Raw genomic sequence first — 17,894 nt, 5'->3', positions numbered from 1 at the left:
CATCCATAAGTAGGTAGGTGCCCATGGTAGCCAGAAAAAGATGTAGGATCCTTTGGAGTACAAGTTCCAAGGAGTTATGAGTTCTGTGCCAAACTCAGACCCTCTGTAAGTGCTCTTAACTGCTGAACCATCTTTCTAACCCCTAGACTCCACTCCCTGCCTCCCAACATTTACCCAAGGATAACCAAGCTTCCAACACACGAATCTTAGGGAAAAGTCATATCCACACTACAGCTGTTCACAAATGGGGAAGCCGGTGTGTGCTGGTCTAAATGAGAATGATCCTTGTAGACTCATATGTCCGAATGCTTGGTCACCAGGGAGTGTAATTCTCTGAAGAAATTAGAAGGATTAGAAGGTATGGTCTTGTTGGAGGAAGTATATCACTAAGGGTAGGTTTGGAGGTTTCAAAAGCCCACGCCAGGCCTAGACACTCTTTCTCCCTGCTACCTGCAGCTCATGATGGAGAACTCTCAGCTGCTTCTCCAGCATCAGTCTGCCTGTGTGCTGCCTTGCTCCCTGGTTTTGATGAGCGTGAACTATGCCTCTGAAACTGTAAGCCAGTCCTCAGGTAAATGCTTTCTTTTATAAGAGTTGCCTTGGCCATGGTGTCTCTTCTCAGCCATAGAACAGTGACTCAGACATGGTGTGTCAGATGCTAGGTACCAAGCCCTCCATGCAGAACAGGGGTAGAAGCCAGACCTGTTGGCCTCCTGAACTCTTTTTTTTTTTTTATGTCCTATTGGGCATTTCTCTCTACAGTTAAAATAGTGATCAGTATTGAAGGCATTTAACAATCTTAGGTCAAAACATACAGCACAGGGCCTCAAGAAAATATTGATACAGTGTGGCCCAATACAGAGTAGAGGTCAGAACTCAGCTGTCAAGCTCTCTAGAGGTAGCTCTCGGGGCCACCATCTACAGGCTGGGAAACTTTGGACAGCAAGGTTACTTTAATCATTCTGTTTCAGTTTCTTTCTCTGTAAACTAGAAGCTATAAAATCTACATATCCTTTGCATAAAATGTGCAAAATATAATGAACATATACACAAATACATATGTGTATATGTTTATGTATGTATATGTGTGTATGTATATATATATATGTATATATAGTAAGAGATAGGTAAGATAGATAGATAGATAGATAGATAGATAGATAGATAGATAAATCAACCTTGCCAGGAAAGCTCCCTTGTTATCGAATTCTATGGGAGGAAACTGAGGAACCAATAGATTTTGTGGCTTAGGCAAGGCCATGTGGGCTGAGAGGTCCCAGTGCTAACTCTGGCGTCTTGGTTCTGTTCCAGGTGCATCTATCTGCCAGTCAAACCTTCTACACCCATCCATGTTGTATCTGTGAGGCTGGATAGCAAAGAGGCAGACCAAAAAAAAGCCAGAACAGGGGCCGTCAATGCTTATACACTATTCTGTTAAAAACTAGGAGAGAGCTGAATCTGAAAAAAGAGTGAGAAAAATAAGCGTTTTAAAGTTTGGTTCTATTGACCTTTAGTTATTGGGTTAAGAATTCACAGACTCTAAGATTTCAGGCAAATTTTTCTTTATGGGGGGTGATTGAGGGGAAGGTCCTAGATCACTGTAGCTGCAGGATGTCTAGGTCACTCCTGCAACTGCAACACTTTGCAGGCTGAGGCAGGAGGATAGGCAGCAGTTTGAGGTCACCTGGGATGGCATGGTAAATTCCAGGCTTTCCTGGCTACAGAGGGAGGCTTTATCTCAACCAACAAGAACAACACACACACACACACACACACACACACACACACACACACACACCTACTACATTACTGCAAAATATCCATATAAGCAGGGTAACAGCACATGACACACATTCAGAGTGGTGTTTTTAAGACGCTCTCTTGACCATAAGCCCAAATTGTAGCTCATTACTTCCAAAATGCGTGTAAGAAAGTGCATGCCACAAGTAGGTTCTGCCGAAGAGGGCTGTATATTCCATAAAATGCCTACTTCATTGAGTTCCAGAGACACACCCGAAAACTACCGAGCAAATACGGCTAATTCTTCTTTTAAAACCAGAAAGGGCATTGAAGAGTTTCTTTCCACAAGACATCACGAGACTGCAAGCTATCGGTTAGAATTCTTTTCATTTAAAAGCATTACTTCCTTTTTAACCCTATGTCTCAGGTTTTAATTTTGTGGATGAGTCAAGATGTGTGGTCACAGGCAAACTCCCACTTCTTCCCAAGGGAAATGCCTGGACATCCACGTGTTGGCCAGCCTGTCACCTCCCTTACACAGACTTCACAGACCAGTTCCACTTCATCCCCAGAGGGTCGCCGGTAGGCGGTTCACCGTCTCCCACCACCTGGCGGCGACCCACCCCTCTAGGGCTGCAGCTCATCCTCTGGACGCCAATGGTCTCTTCCCCACCATTCCCAAGTTAAGCTCTCGTATGCTCGGATCCCTAGCATTCATGGATCTGGTCCTCTCTGGCCCGCATCCGCTCTTCCTGGAGGTGTCTTCCCGTATATCAGCTCCCCGTTTCTGTAGTCTCCCCTTCAAGACTCCCCTTCTTCTCCCATGTTTCCGGTGCACCGTCTCCATGACTCGCCCCCTCCCCTCCTAGAACCCTCCCCTTCATTTCGAGCCCCCATCTGGGTGTCCCCTGCCCAGCTAGGCTCTCTTCTCCCCGGATCTGTCCTCTCTGTTTTAGGTCCCCATCCCGGGTGTCCTCTGCAAAACAGAGCTCTCCTACCGTCAGGTTCTGTCCTCGCTCCGTTTCGGGGTCCCTATCCCGGTGCGGTCTGCACAGCCCTGCTCCGGTCTCCCGGTTCTCCGCCCCGCGGTCTGGCTACGCTGGCTACCGGTGTCTCTCCACGCGTGCTAGGGCAGCTGTCTGGTGACTATTCTTGTGTACCAGGCCAGACTGTGGCCTGGGCGGCGGAAGGAGTACTCGCCCGCAGCAGGGCCGGGGTCTAGGGCACCCAGCGGACTGTGGCGCGGCGGTGGCGGCGGCTCAGCAGGCGGAGTGCAGCCCGCGCCGCTCCCGCCCTCGAGAACCCCCGCCGAGTCATTTGACCATATAAGGACAGACGCGCCGGGGCGGCGGGCTAGGCGCGCGGGCCAAGGGAGCAGGGCGCGGTGGCGAGCGCCCCTCGATGATCGCCTGTTGTCGCTCGCGTGTTTCCCTGCTGCAGCTGCTGCAGACCCTTTGTTTGACTTAACGTTCTTCCTTGCTTCCCGGTGTTTTCGCACACAGAGTCAAGCCACCCTGAACCCTGGCCTTGGTTCCAGGGGCCAGTGGTGGTGTGATGCAGAAGGCTGGGCCCGCTGCCACCCAAGGGAGAAATGACATGGGTCTCTCACCAGGACCCTCTTCTGGGTTTCTGGGTCTGAGCCTGGTCACAGCCTGGTGCAAACATGGGTGGGCTATTTGAAGATTTGGGAGAGGAACGGTGTTATGCACAGGACATGCCTTGACATGGTGGTCTTCTGGACCTTGCTTTGCAGATAACTCACCATGTGGGAATGAACCCAACCAATGACCTAAAGGATCCTTAATAAGTCTGTTTCACTAAGGAGCTGACTGAGAGAAGGTTCTATGCCCAATGCTCAGGATTAGAGAACTGTTGACATTTAGTGGCTCCATCAGGGCAGAAGGCAAAAGGAGGTCTTAATGTGTCCCTCACACTCAAAACCAAGGTTCTCTGAGCAGAGTTGGCCCTTAATAGGGGCAGGAGGCAAAGTCCATCACGGAGGTGGGAGGCATCGGTATCCCCGTGCCTAGGAAAGGCGGCATCTGCTCTTGAGCGGGCCCACAAGCAGACACGGTGGCAGATGGGCACATGGAGGGACAATGAAAGCCTGAGTTAGTGCTGTGACATTTGAGTGCAGGGTTTATGGAGGGATACAGCTGGGTGTCACTGAGATGGCATGGCCACTGTGAGAATGTGCCGTTGGTTGGTCATTTGCCTTCTCAGTCAGGAAGCAGAGAGAGATGAGAGCTGGTGCCTGGTTTACTTTCCCCTTTTCATCCGGTCTGAGAGATCAGCTCTTGAGGGGTGCTGTCCACCTTTGGGGGGTCAGTCTTTCCCCTCCTTTAAACCTCTCTGGAACCATCCTCAGAGTCCTCTAGAGGTGTGTCTCCTAGGGGATTCTAAACCCAGTCAAATCGACCGAAGAACCATCACAATAGTAGAGGGTTTTGTGGGTGGGCATGTTATTCTCATCGCTCGAGGGGGGCTCAGGGTAACACGTTTTTCAGAGAAGGCAGGGACAGCTGTGTGATGGCTTTCTCCTGGTTGACACTTCCTGATTGGTGTCACAAGGGAGTTTGCATGGTGGACTCTCAGAACGTGAGAGGTGAGGGTGTCACGTGATCTGTCCCTTACTCAGCACTTGCTCCATCTGGCCTCGCCCAGGATGCTCAGTCCCTTTAGGTAAAGTTAATTATCTCGGTTATGTGACTTTTGCTCTAGATGAGGAGAATGATTTTTATACCAGCTGAGATTTGCACTGGTGTCTATGAGATGGCAAGGCCATGCAAGCCAAGTAAAGGATCAGAAATTCTCAATTCCTGTCACTCACTCAGGGGACTCCCCAAGGTTAACACTTTCCCCTGAGGAGGTGGGTAAGCTGAACTTGACACAGGGATCCATTCCACTCCTGTTCCCATCTCCCAAGTGAGGCATACCCTAAGTGAATTCCCTCTAATGGTCTGGGTAGGCTGGATCCTAGATTCCAAGTAAAGTGTATGTAGACAGATCAATCACTCCAAGGCTACTAACATTTACTCTCTCTAAGTAAAAGCTACAGATTGCAAAATCGTCTAGGTATCAGATGGTGAGTCTTGAGCATCAGTTTTAAAATACAAGTTCAAAGAATAATGAAACACTAATTCTGCGTTTATTCTTGCCTGCTTCCTTCTGTTTTATTTGCTTACACTTTGAGAGTTATGCATTTAGTTTTATTCTTACTGACATAATAAGTTACATAAAGCTTCTTCTGCTAACTGCAGGAGCTGTGCCCCACTGATTCTGTTATGCTGGTGCTTTCTTCATTAGAAGTTTTGTGATTTGTTTTTATATTTCCCTTGCGACATTAGAGAGGTATTAAATACCTCAAGAGTCATATGGTCAGGAAAATTCAGTCTCTCAAACAGGGTTACCCATTTCTACAATGTTGAGAAAAGAGGGATGGGGAGAAACCAATGGACGAAAAAAAAAAAAAACTCCCCCCAAACCCAACCAACCAACCATCACTTACGTTTGGATTTTGATCGTAGAACAAACTATTAAAAGAAGAATTTTTTTATGAACCAATTTGGGAAATTTTGGCATTGACAGGTTATTTGATGATATTATAATAAGTTAGTAAGGTTTTTTTGTTTGTTTGTTTTCTGAGACAGTATCTCTGTCTGGCTTTGAAGCCTGTCCTGGAACTCACTTTGTAGACCAGGGTGGCCTTGAACTCACAGAGATCTACCTGTGCCTATGCCTCCCAAGTGCTGGGATCAAAGGCATGCACCACCACCACCTGGTAGTGGTTTATTTTTATATGAAATTACATATACACATGTTTTTCTTCTTCAAAACCCCCTTACTTTTCAGAAACTTTCCCAAAAGAAGTAACATGCCAGGGCTGGTTCAGGATAAATCGAGGCAGAGGAAGTAGATGGAACTAAGATGTACATGTGAAACGGTTTCACCTGTGGGCTTTTAGAGTCACTGAAGCTCGATAGTGAATGTTGAGAATTTATCCTATCTCTCGTTTCCCCTCACAATGCTTGAAGAACCTCATGATGAAAAATGTCTTTAAGTTAAAAGTGCACACACTGTTGGCCGTTTCTAGGTTTTCCCCTTGCAGGAACCTACCTTGTGTGTACTTTCTCCTAGGCAAAATGATATGAACCAAAGAGCAGTCCCTGAAGAACTGTTTGTGACAGCAAAATCCTGGGCCAGATCAAGTGTCTGCCAGCAGGGGACTTGTTAAACACAGCATGGTACGTTTCCAAATTATTTATGAGCGTAGCTGTTAAAAATGTGGTAAGTATATTTACTGATTTGGCATGATCTCCGAGACACAGCAACCAAGAAAAATAAAGGCAGGGAATATTTCCTAGATTGTAACCAATCATTTGCCTTCGTGAACAAAGAGAGGGGAAACAATACAGCCTTGTTTGTGACTAGGCCTGCGAGGCTGGGGCTTGGGCCAGGAGGGAAAGGAGACTGTTTTATTGGGTATTTTTACTTGTTTCCTGCGACATTCAAGAAACCCAAATGTATGAGCCGTTAAAAAAAATGTATTAGTTAAATGTTCTTATGCTGAAAGTAACACGTGTTCATTTAAGAAGAAGAGAGAATTAGAGGGTCGGGGGACTTTCAGGAAACAGGAAGGTTAGACAATTACAATTTCTGGTTTTAAAATCATCTACTCATATCAACAACTCAAAGAATAAACTATTTAAAAATAAAAATTATCATGTAATCTGGATGCACGAACGGACCAGTCACTGAAAGATAGCTTGGGACAATCTCTCATTTTTTAAATTAATGACTTTTTATAGCGCATTGGATAAAACATTCTGAGAAATATAAATTCTACTATGGAAGAATAGAGCCCTGAATACAGGCCTGTACCTGAGTGTCCTACCTATGATGAGATCTGTGACCTCAGGTAAACCATGAGACTTCCTAGCCCTCAATTTACTTATTTTATAATATGGCCTAACTAATATCTATTTTAAAGAGTTATTGTGGAAGCCCTTAGTCTTTAGAGGTCCTGCATGTAAACAACCCAGGACCGAACAGTATAGCACACAGTAGGTCTCCAGTAAACGTTGACTTTTATGCAACGGCAAAGGTGTGATGAGAAGGAAACCACCGTCTTCTCACCAGGAAGGAGATTAAGGCTCAGCTCCTTTCTATAAATGGAAGATTTTCCTCTGGAGAGAAAAAAACTCTGCTTTAGATAACAGGCTAGTTGGTCAAGCAAAAAGAAACTGAGAGACAATCTAATTCCGTAAGCAGAACCAAGCCACAGTGAAGGCAAACGATAGGTTATTGAATTCTTGGCCTGGAATTCGGTCACTAGCCAACACTCTCTGGACCTTGGGGCCACACAGCTGAGGGGAATGAGCTCCTAGCTGCGTGTCTCGAAACCTGTGGCCAGCTTGGCCAGGATGCACAGGGAACGTGTGAGAGGGCAAGTCCTTCGGGAAGCAGCCCTCCAGGTGCCCCTGAAGGCACTTTGAGTGAAACAGCTCCTAGGAATTCCAACTGCCTGGCTGAGGTTACTGCGATTCCCTGTCAATCTCTGGAAGAGGGAGGGAGGGAGGAAGGGAGACCAAAGACAGAACAGACCGCTGTTAGCAACACCAAAACCCAATCTCATGTGTCATGTCCTCTGTCACGGGAAAACAGCATAGCAACGTCACAACATCAAAAGGTTTGGTCTCGGAGCAGAGTGATCCAAATGCTGACTTTGCATTGGCCTGCACCAGCCTGAAGACTGAGTACCTGGGGCAGGTGGATGCTACCACCTGGTGGCAAGTTAGCTAGTGAGAGAGGCTGGCTGCAGGCCCACCTGTGAGGAGTAGATGGGGTCTCCTTCCTCCGATGGTGGCCACTCTATGGACCAGGAGGACCTAATCACTAGGAAGAAGGGGAACGTCTGAAACAGGGCCGGGTGACAGACCTCTCCATATGGCCACCGGCACTGGATAACCTTAAGAGCACGTTTGTCTCACTGAAGAGTGATTTCTCCCACGTAGACATCCCCACTCAACCCCGAGCAGGAAGCTGCTTGGATGATTCAGCCTTGATTCAGAGCTCATCTTCCGATTGCCTCATGTGGTTGGAAGGTGAGTGTCTAGAATCAGAAAGCCGGGACAGGCAACTGGGAACGATCAAACACCATGCTCTCTCCACCTGGGAAGCCGAAGGCAGGTGTTTGCATGTGTCTAGGTGACATAGAACCAGATCCTGGTGTGGTGGTGGTTCAGCAGGTTCTACACGCTTTCCAGAAAGCACTATGGCCTTGCTCAGCAGGAAAACCAAACAGTTGACAGGGCACCAGTCTTCTCAGAGCTTATGCAAACAAGGACTCCCAAAGGCTTCCTCCAATGAAGGGGAGGAGCCTTTGGGAGCCATCTCCCACTCCTAGAACCCATACTCTGTTCATTTGCCTGAGACTCCCAAGAGAAGCTCAGTGTCCCAGCAAAGGCTGCCACATACCCCTGGTCTCCTTTCAGGCTCTGGTTAAAAGGAAGATGCTTGGCTCTCTGGGGTGCAGTTTCCATATCCTGTTCTCTCTCTCTCTCTCTCTCTCTCTCTCTCCTCTTTTCACAAACATATTTAATCGATGCAAACAGTCAGTGTTTGAAGCCTCAAAACACGTCTGACTCCCAGCCAAACCCACAAATGACTCTATGATTCTGAGTTTTCCATGGGTGGTTAGAGCTCGCTTGGAACGCTGGACACAAGTTTCCACTGTGGCTTTGATAGCACAACCGAGAAGGGCTCTGCTTGGCCGGCTCAACCACCAAGGGCAAGGAAAAAAAGAAAAACTGGAAACACAAACGCTGGCATCGCAGTTCAGGCCTGTCAGCGAATGTTGCCAAATATTGAACTCTTACTCATGAGAACTTCCCTGGTGCGGACCCTGAAAACATGTGCTTCTCGCTTCTCATTTGAGCTCTTAAAGGGAAACAAAACTCACAAGCATGAGCCGCGTGTTTGAGACCCCTCTGTTCTCTGCTCTCGGAGAGAATTATCCGCCTTTCTTTCGGCTTGTCTTCTCTGGCTGTGTCACTCTCCCGTGCCCGGGTCAGGACACCTTGAAATGCTTGCACATGTGGCCTCTCACCCTCCTTCCCTGCATCCCTGAAAGGGGACAATCTCATGTGCCTCTTGTTCCTGGGATGTTTACTTAAGCCACACCAAAACTGTTTCCCTGTGTGGAGTAATTTGGCGAGTTGGCCTTGTAACTTTGAGATCTCTCTCTCTCTCTTCTCATTGGCAGACCATCTGAATGGTCTGTCCAAGCATTGCTTCGTGCCAGCCTGGCTACAGGAAGGAGGGGGCTAAACTCAGAACCAGAATCTGTGGGGCTACGGGAGCTTTCTGTCACAACAGGGACCATTAATTTGGCTCGGTTGCGTGGGCCTGTGCTGAGGCTTTATGCCAGCATGATGTGATAAAGCCGTTTCTCTCACCAGGTGGTGATGGCGCACGCTTTTAATCCCAGCACTCGGAGGGCAGAGGTGGGTGGATCTCTGTGAGTTCAAGGCCAGCCTCGTCTACAAGAGCTAGCTCCAGGACAGGCTCCAAAGCTACAGAGAAACCAGGTCTCGAAAAACCAAACAACACAAACAACAACAACAAGAATAAAAAGCTGTTCACCTCAAGGCCAAGGAGTAAAAACCTCAGGATCTGGGATCCCCAATCACCATCAAGGACATCCTTAGTCACCCTTTGGGAACCAGGGATTGGTTGTTATTGTTTGTCTGTTTTAAGTTCGGGGATTCAACCCAGGTTTTATATATGCTTAGCACACAGTTTCTACTGAGCTCCAATCCGGTTTGGGGTTTGGGGAGGATATATAAGGTCCGAGTAGAGCAGTAGGGGTATTTGGGACTTGGGAACGTCCTTCTACTTTTCCTCACCTCACCTGTGAAGCAAAGGGAACAGTGGCTCTCTTTTTACCTCATGAGAAGAGACCACCTGATTTCTCTGTCTTTCCTTTAATCCAATTGTGGGTGAGTTTCAATTGGAACACTTCTAGAAAGACTCTTGTGGATAATTCTGCACCGGGAGAAAGTTAGCTATATATGTTTTAAGTTCACCCAGTAAGAAAATTGAGGACAATTTTCTACCTATTTGGAGGACACTTTAAAATTGGGCCTGGGTGTCATGGCAGAGCTTTCTAGAACAGCCACGTTTCTCTTCACATCACTGAGCTGGGTATTTTTGCCTGTTGGAAAGCCAGGAATACATTTTCGGAATTGTGTGACATTCAACATCTTCTATAGCAATATTTGCCGGAAAACTACAAATAAAGAAATACATGACGCTCAGGCTGTAGTAACTGTACAAATATTTTTGGAATCTTCCGCATGGGAAAGACGCTAGCGATTCTGTACAGTTGTAGTGGTTTGGTTATCTGCCTCCTGGGACAGATCCAGGGAGCTGCAGTGCAATTAACTGTCAGACACCTGAGACAGCCAGCAAGCAGTCAGACTGTACTCCACGCTGCCGCCCTCCCGCTGCCTTCGCCATCTTTCCACAATCTGAAATTCTACATTTTGCATATATCCTTGAGGTGGTCTGATTTTCTGGCTTCATGGCCTTGGGAGGAACTCTCCCCGCCTTATTAGATCACTGTCTGCTTCCTTGTGTTTGCTGTGGGTACCTTGTACTTCTGTAGTAGGTCAGGTTTAAAGTAGAGGAAAAACACTCTGGAGGTTTTCTTTTCCTAAGAATATGCTTGGCCAGTTACCAGGCCAGGGACTGAAAGATGGTAATTCACCCAGAGAAGTGAGAGCGTTTTAAGAGAGAGTTTTTTTTTTTTAATTTACATATCAGTATTGTATTTGTACCAGGACCTTAAAAGTGCTAAAAGAACTCTCTCTCTCTCTCTCTCTCTCTCTCTCTCTCTCTCTCTCTCTCTCTCTGTGCTACACCCCCAGTTATCAGAATGAGTCTCTTGGAATGTCTATCTTTTCTCTGTTCTCTCTCCTCTATTACCCAGAACTCCAACCCTAACCGCATCGAAAGACCACACGCAGTAACTCCAGGCAGAAGCGCTGTGAAAGACATGCGCATGCGCCACGTTAGATCATGCCTCATCTATCCCTTGCGCGTATCAGCAGAAGGAAAGTATGTGGGCCTCTCACAGGAAGGACTGGGACATTTCTGTGTTCACATCACTCTGCAATTTGGTCATATTTACTGAACTGAACTCAGGTTTCCTGAATACCTGAACCAAGTATAAGGTTGCAAACGCTGTGAAGTATATCACATCACCTGCCTGGACCAAAGCAGTCAGGGCCGATTCCCACTCCCGCACTGTCGTGATCCGGACTTTGCCCTGAGATCGACCTTGCAAACAAGCTAATTTGAAAAGCCTACTTGGCAGCATACTTGGGCTTGGGAGCAATTCTTCCTGCATTAAGGGAAGTGACCGCCAGGTCATAGCATTTGTAGTCGCTTCAAAGAGTGACCCTGCAGGAAAGTCACACGTGGGAAGTCTCAACTTGCTCTGCCTGCCCGTTCCTGACACTGCTCACCACAGCTCTATTCAACCCCGGAGAACTTTGTTCAGGGCGGCTTCCAGGAAGTCCCCATTCTGCAAATGACCCCTCTTTTCATTTCAGGGAACTGCATCGGAATGCACGTCTTTCTGCAAAGATCGCATTAATCGTCTGTCAATTATTTTTAAAACCCCTGTCTGTGCAACTGAGAACATATAAAATAAAGCAAGGAATCCCTCTCCCCACCACAGGACCTCTTAGAATCTCTCCTCCCTAACAGTGTGAGCATAGGTCACTGTGCAGGCAGCCGTATGATCCGACGTCACCAGCTCAGTCATAGCTTCACGAGGCCTCCTCATTCCTCTTCCTGTATTTCTGATAGTCCTTGGGCAGAAGCCCTCACACCTCCCTTTCAACACTACCTGCCTATGACACATTCACTTGGATTGAGAGACTCAAGTTGTGAATAGAAAACACTGACCAGTGTAGACAGGGTCAGAAGGTCCACACCTTTCTTGACTGTGGCTGTCTAAGCCCACAGAAAACTGGGGGTGAGGCATAGTGAGAGGTCTCCAGGTCACTGAGGGTGTATCCTTAAAAAGGACTGGAGTGATCTCTCTCTTTCTGCTCTTATCTTTTTCTTCTCAGCCAGGGAGTGAGCTGGCTCTAGTGTATTGTCCCTGCTTTGATACACTGCCTCACCACGGGGCCAAAACGGCAGAGCCTAAATGATACTACCGTCCCTGGGCCGTCTAGATTCTCTGTCTGCAAAAAAGGCAGAGAAGTGGGTATAAAACTCATCATGAGGGGCTGGAAAGATGGCTCAGTGGTTAAGAGCATTGACTGCTCTTCCAGAGGTCCTGAGTTCAATTCCCAGCAACCATATGGTGGCTCCCAACCACCTGTAATAAGATCTGGTGCCAACTTCTGTCTTCAGGGACACATGCAGGCAGACCATTGTATACATAATAAATAAATAAATCTCTTGAACAAAACTTATGTCTACACTCACTAGGCCTCTTGAACCCCTGTTCCCCATGCTCCCTCAAAACTTGCCAACCTTCTTTAAAAAAAAAAGAACTCACCACGAGGCTGCCTCAAAGGCCAGGTTTTTTTTTTTTTTTTTTTTTAACTCTCCTGGGGTCCCTGAGGCATCTGTGTGGGCTAGATGGAAAAGAGATGGGGAACACTTTCCCATGGCAGCAGACACCCAAGCCGTGGCTGGGGGCTGGACCTACCCCAGTGTCTCGGCCAGGGGAACAAGTTGGCGCGTGCCTGGTTCCTAGACAGGGTCTACATCACATTACTGGAATGGAGAGGTGTTACAGAGATCGGGGATCACAGTGACTCAGATCTGTCACCATTTGCACCTGGGTGGAGCTGCAAGCAAGGTCTGCAATTGGAAAGAAGGCAGAACCCGAAGTCCAGGGCTGGACGCAGGGAACTTGGTAACCTGGGTAGGAACCAGAATGGGATTAAAGATGGGAGGGTAGACTGACAGTTTTATCTCTCAACTGTAATCAGGGTGGGGCCAGGCAGCTGGCCAGCTGGAAGGGAAGACGGGAAGGCTAAACCCTGGGTGACTTCATCGGCAACTCCTCCATCTCCTGGCTTCCTTAGCCTTTCTCCCTTCACAGTCTGTGCCGGGACTGTGTTCCAGACAGGCCCTCATAACAGCAGAGTGAAGCACTTTCTCTGCATCTGGTGGATGTGTGGCTGCTCTCCATGCTGAGGGAGGGTTACCCTGCATGTGGGTCTGTTTTAATAGCATGCCTCTTTTCCTCAACCACCTCTACTGTACCAGTCCCTCAGCAGGACCTGCTCCGATATAGCTCCTTGGCGAGCTATCTGCCAGCAGGTCTATTAGGGTGAAACCTTTTGAAGTCTATTTTGATTGCTAATCTCCGAGAAAACAGGTCACGCATTGTACTGCTAGTTGGTGGTGGTGTCCAAAACCAACACTGGCCTGTGTTTCTCAGGCAAGAAGGATTCTTGGCTCAGGCTCCAGAGGGAAGTGTGTGGTATGCATGTCTTCTTGTATCAGCTTGTGTTCTGTCATGCTGGCAGTCAGAAGGTTCACAGAGGTGGGGAAAAAGTACTGTAGGATGTCAGGCAAGGAGCAATGAGATGCTTGGCGCTTCTGGATTTGCCTTCACAGTTGCTCAAGAGCCAATCAGGGGCAGCCACAGCTGTGGCCATTGGTGGAAAGGAGAGAGGGCTATGTGATAGAAGCCTGCTAGGTTTTGTGTGCACCCTCCTCCACCCTCCAGCTGAGGACTGAGCCCAGAGCCTTGGGCAAGCCTCTACCACTGAGCTAAATCCCCAACCCCACATGCTAGCTTTTTTAGGAAGCCACACACCACAGTAAATCCAACTCCCAAGAGAAGCCACAGGACCCATACTTAGAAGGTGCTGATGGTTGCTCCAGGTCTCTTTCATCATTTGCTGAATCTCCACCATCTTGACCTTAAACCTATGGCTGTGTACTGAATTGTCATGAAACTTAAAGGGGAAAGGGGAACAAGACCAGGAGCAAACACTCAAGGCATGAAAGGAAGCCACACGGTGCCCTTTCTCCCTGAGATGCCTACAGCCACGTTCTCTAATCTCAGTTTAAAACCTGAACCCGAATGGAGTCAGGCTGACACCCAGTCCATCCTAAAATGCCCCAAAATTTCGAGGATATTAGTGTACGCGTCTTGTATTATCTCTGGGCTAGTTTAAAAGTGTTACTTGGAAGAAAGTATAACTTTAGAAGAAGTATCAATATCAGTGCTGTCCCATTTGGAGGTAATTTTTCAGATGATAAACTGGAGGGTACAAGGTTTCTGTCTCATTAACCCTTTCCAAACAGTCCAGTGACTCTTGTCTCTTATTCCTGGTTTTAAGTGAAGTCCTTTATTTCTGATTCATCCAGAGTCCTCACATTTGGAATGAATGATGTGAGCATAATGTCAGAAGTTGGGGTCATTCTTACATTCAGAACTCGTAGAGCCCAGGGTAGAGCGATTGCTAAGCACGTATAAGGTTTTGAGTTCCATCTCTAGAATGATAGCAATGAAAAGGCAGGCTCCCACAGCGGTCCCCAGGAGTGTGTGTATGGTGGCATACAGAATCCTTCCAGGAGCGGGGGAGGGAGCCCAGGAGGAAGCGGTTGAAAAGGAACCTGTTATTTATTACGTGACTCATGCTTACAGTGCCACCGTGATGAATTAATCTTCCCCACCCCCTTCCAGTAGGATGAGAAGAGAGGGAACTAGCTGAGTAAAGGTAAAACTCCAGGAAGATGTGGTCAGAACTAAGATCTGGAAGGCCTGTCCTACTTCTAGAAGTGTATCAAGAAGACTGAAAAACAAGATCTGTATCCACTCTCGTAGAAAGTCCACACGCTGGCCGAGAGGTGCATCTAACGGAAGTAGCCATAGATAGAGGAATGAATAAGCAAACTATGGCGTATTCAGTGGAACGACGCACACAATAAAACATTGTATAGTCCTAAAAAGGAAGGAACTTCTGGCATACGCTAAGTAGAAATGAAAGACAGTGTGTTAAATGCAATGAGCCAGCCACAAAAGTACAAATCCACAAAGCAGTCAGAGATGTGCAGACAGGAAGAGCAGTAAGTTCCAGAAACTGCCTGGGGGCATTGGGTAGGATGGAGGTGGGGGAGGGGCAGTGGAAGTTGAACTGGAAACAGCTTTCCATTTTTCGAAGATGAAGGAGTCCCTGAGATGGTCCTCCAGCTGGTGCAAGGACACAGTGTGACTGATAGCAGACACTGAACAGTGGTTAAGATAGTGGGGGGAAGAGCGTGTATAGAAAGTTATGGAAATATGGGCACAGTGCTTAGTTTTATATGTTGACCTGAGTAGTTTACTAAGTATTAAGCTATTTGGCCAACCTTATTCCGGAGTTTTAGATGAGACTGACATTTGTGCTAATCATCTTCCTGAAACAGAGACCAAACGACAGAGAGAATGGACTTAAATGGAGAAGTCTGTCTGTTTTGACTTGGGGTTTCCAAAGCTTCAGTCTACGGTCATATGCTGCTTGGGCTCTGTGGTGAGACAGAAGACCATGGCAGATGCATATGGACAAGGAGGCTGCTCACCTCATGGTGGCCAGGAAGCTAAGAGGGATAAGGGGGGCTAAATATAGGGGGAAGGGAGGAAGAGATTGGAACTTCAATGAGCCATTCGTGGGCACTTGCCAGCCGCCCAATCTCCTTCCGTTAGGCCAAACTTCTAAAGGTTTCACTTTTTTCCAAAAGTGCCTTCAGCTGGGGACCAAAATTTCAACACCTGAACCTCTGGAGAAGCATTTAAATTCCAAACATAATAACCTCCACGCCAATCCAGAGAGACAGTTTATGTTGGGATCTGGTGGAGAGAAATAATTTATGGTCTGGTTTAGCACCGAACCCCAACAAGGAACAAAGCAGTTTAGCTTTTGTTTTGTGAGTGCCCTCCAATCAGTTAGGGCGTGGATAGAACAAAGCCTGACCTACCCTGCCTGACATTTCTAGGCCTTTCCATCAGGTTTTTCTTATCTTTAGCTGCGAGTGGAAACTGTGTCCTGAGCCTGCCCGTCCTCGTCAAGGCGACTTCTCCTTTTTCCTTGTTCTCAGACGCAGGCTCCCTTTGGCTTCCAGCTTGTTGACTCCCTGTTGACTCTGGGACTTGTCATCTGTCACCATAGTGTAAGCTATTGTGTGTGTGTGTGTACATAGTCATCCCTCGGAGTCACAGCGGGGACTGGATCCAGGAGTTACTCCAGGACAGCAAAATCTGAAGATGGTTGACTCTCTTATATAAAATGGTGGAGTATTTGCGATATAACCAAGGGGTATCGTTGCATATACTTTAAATAATCCTTAGATGGTTTATAACACCTAATACAACACAAATGCTATACAATACTGATACACTAGATTATTTCGGGGATAATGATAAGGAGCAAAAGTTTGCACATGTTTGGGAGAGAGAGAGAGAGAGATAGAGAGAGAGAGAGAGAGAGAGAGAGAGAGAGAGAGAGATTGAGATCACCTGTCCTTCCATCCCTAGAGCAGCAACAACAAAATAAATCACAAGAAAATCTCATCCGAAAAACAGCATCCTTTGCCTAGGAGTAGAGTGGAGCATGCAGGAGGGAGAGGAGACACATGTAGGTTCCAATAGACACAAAGGCCGTGTTATTTGAGAGCCTTAGTGTCTGCATGCATGAGAGCAGAATGTCTGTCCACTTACGAGAACACCCTGTACAGTGGCATTTGTAATAGCGGCTTAGTGCCCACAGGAACTAGATAGTGAGACCCTATTGCTGAAGATACTTCACGCTTTGATTGCAGGACAGAGAAAACAAACTGGAACTAGAATGGAAGCTTCCACCCTGCTGGCTAGTTCACATAGTGCCAGAGGGTGCTACCAAGGCTCTTCGGGGAGAACTGTCATCAAACACCTTACTTGGCTATGGAGTCTGCATACTGTGCTGCTGGGGGACCGGGTGAGAAGTACCCACTGGTGACATAGTGACAAATCTCCGGTAGGAGTAACTAATCCTCTGATTGGGTCTGAGGCCTCTTCTACAGGAGGGAATCTGTGTCTGGTTCTGTAAACCTCGTCTAAAGCCTGTGGCTGGGGAAATCATAGGCCCTAGTAGAAAAGCTACTGCCTTTGCTTTGCTAAATAGACACAATGATCCCATCAAATGACTACCCAAAGAACCATGTGTACACCCATAGATTAGTGCTACCATCATCTTTGGGAAGGGATGCTCCTTTGTGTAGTGGGCAACAATAACTGCCAAGACTTATGCATGGTTAAGGTGCTGAGATTAAGAAACCGTTGAATGCTCAGCCACAGATGGGATCTCTATATCACTCCTCCAAGGCTCAGGAAACATCGTGGAAGACCGGTGGGAAGCATGCCAGAGGCCAGGGAAGGGGGAAAATGAATAGAATACTATCTTCAGAATGTGTCCTGGCTCTTACAGCCTTGGTCTCACAGCACTTGAGATACTGGCAAGACCCATGTAAGGTTGTACCTGTCACCCTAGGTCCTTGGACCCTCCCATCCCCAGGACCTATAGGCAATTGAGGATAGCTATGGGGGAAGGGGCTCAGGAGGCCTCTTCTACCCCAAGTATCTATAGACACTTAATGGTGGTTTGAAAGAGATTTTCTCCAGTGGTGTATGCGCTGACAAGGAACCTGTAAGTCTGTGAATAATTTCTCAACCGCAACACTGTAATCGGCCCTAGTAAACTACATCGGAATGCCTGAAAACAAACAGACAAACATAATAAGACACGAATGTTGAGAAGGACTCGTAGAGAGGTGGAGGGGGATCAGCAAGAGCAGAAGGGAACCTCAGAGGGTAATGGTGGGTGATTATGATGAAAGCTGTATGAACTATATGAAAAGCCCTGTGGAAATGCCATAATGAAATCTATCATATTTTTTCAACATGTGCTAATACAAAGTAAAAATTAATTTAATTGCTTGTCAGTCGTGCAATTTGGTAATGGTTTCAAATAGAGACCAAAAGTGTTTCACGTCAGGCAGTGCAACATACCCTAACAGAATGAGAAGAACAGAAATTGCATCTGTGAAAAAGAAAAAAATACTACCAGAATATGTGAAGGAGATGAACCAGCTGAAAA

At 47.1% G+C, this 17,894-nt stretch overlaps 1 protein-coding gene across 2 annotated transcripts in view; it reads right to left on the bottom strand.

The window, feature by feature from the left end:
- Nucleotides 1-17,894, bottom strand: part of Fhl2 (four and a half LIM domains 2) — a 72,644-nt gene that overhangs the window by 34,327 nt on the left and 20,423 nt on the right. Inside the window, exon 1 of one of the 2 annotated variants that reach the window (XM_041655098.1) lies at nucleotides 2,739-2,953. The exons of the other annotated variant lie outside the window; for it this stretch is intronic. The gene's annotated coding sequence lies outside the window, so the exon portion shown is untranslated. Of the gene's footprint in view, nucleotides 1-2,738; nucleotides 2,954-17,894 lie in introns of those variants that run through there. 2 annotated transcript variants of the gene reach the window in all.

The sequence above is a fragment of the Microtus oregoni genome, unplaced genomic scaffold (assembly GCF_018167655.1).
Source record: "Microtus oregoni isolate MIOR12 unplaced genomic scaffold, Mior012 000007F_ref0000211, whole genome shotgun sequence".
NCBI classification, from domain to species: domain Eukaryota; kingdom Metazoa; phylum Chordata; class Mammalia; order Rodentia; family Cricetidae; genus Microtus; species Microtus oregoni.
The sequence above is the reverse complement of the archived record's forward strand: the minus strand, read 5'-3'. Positions and strand labels throughout refer to the sequence as shown.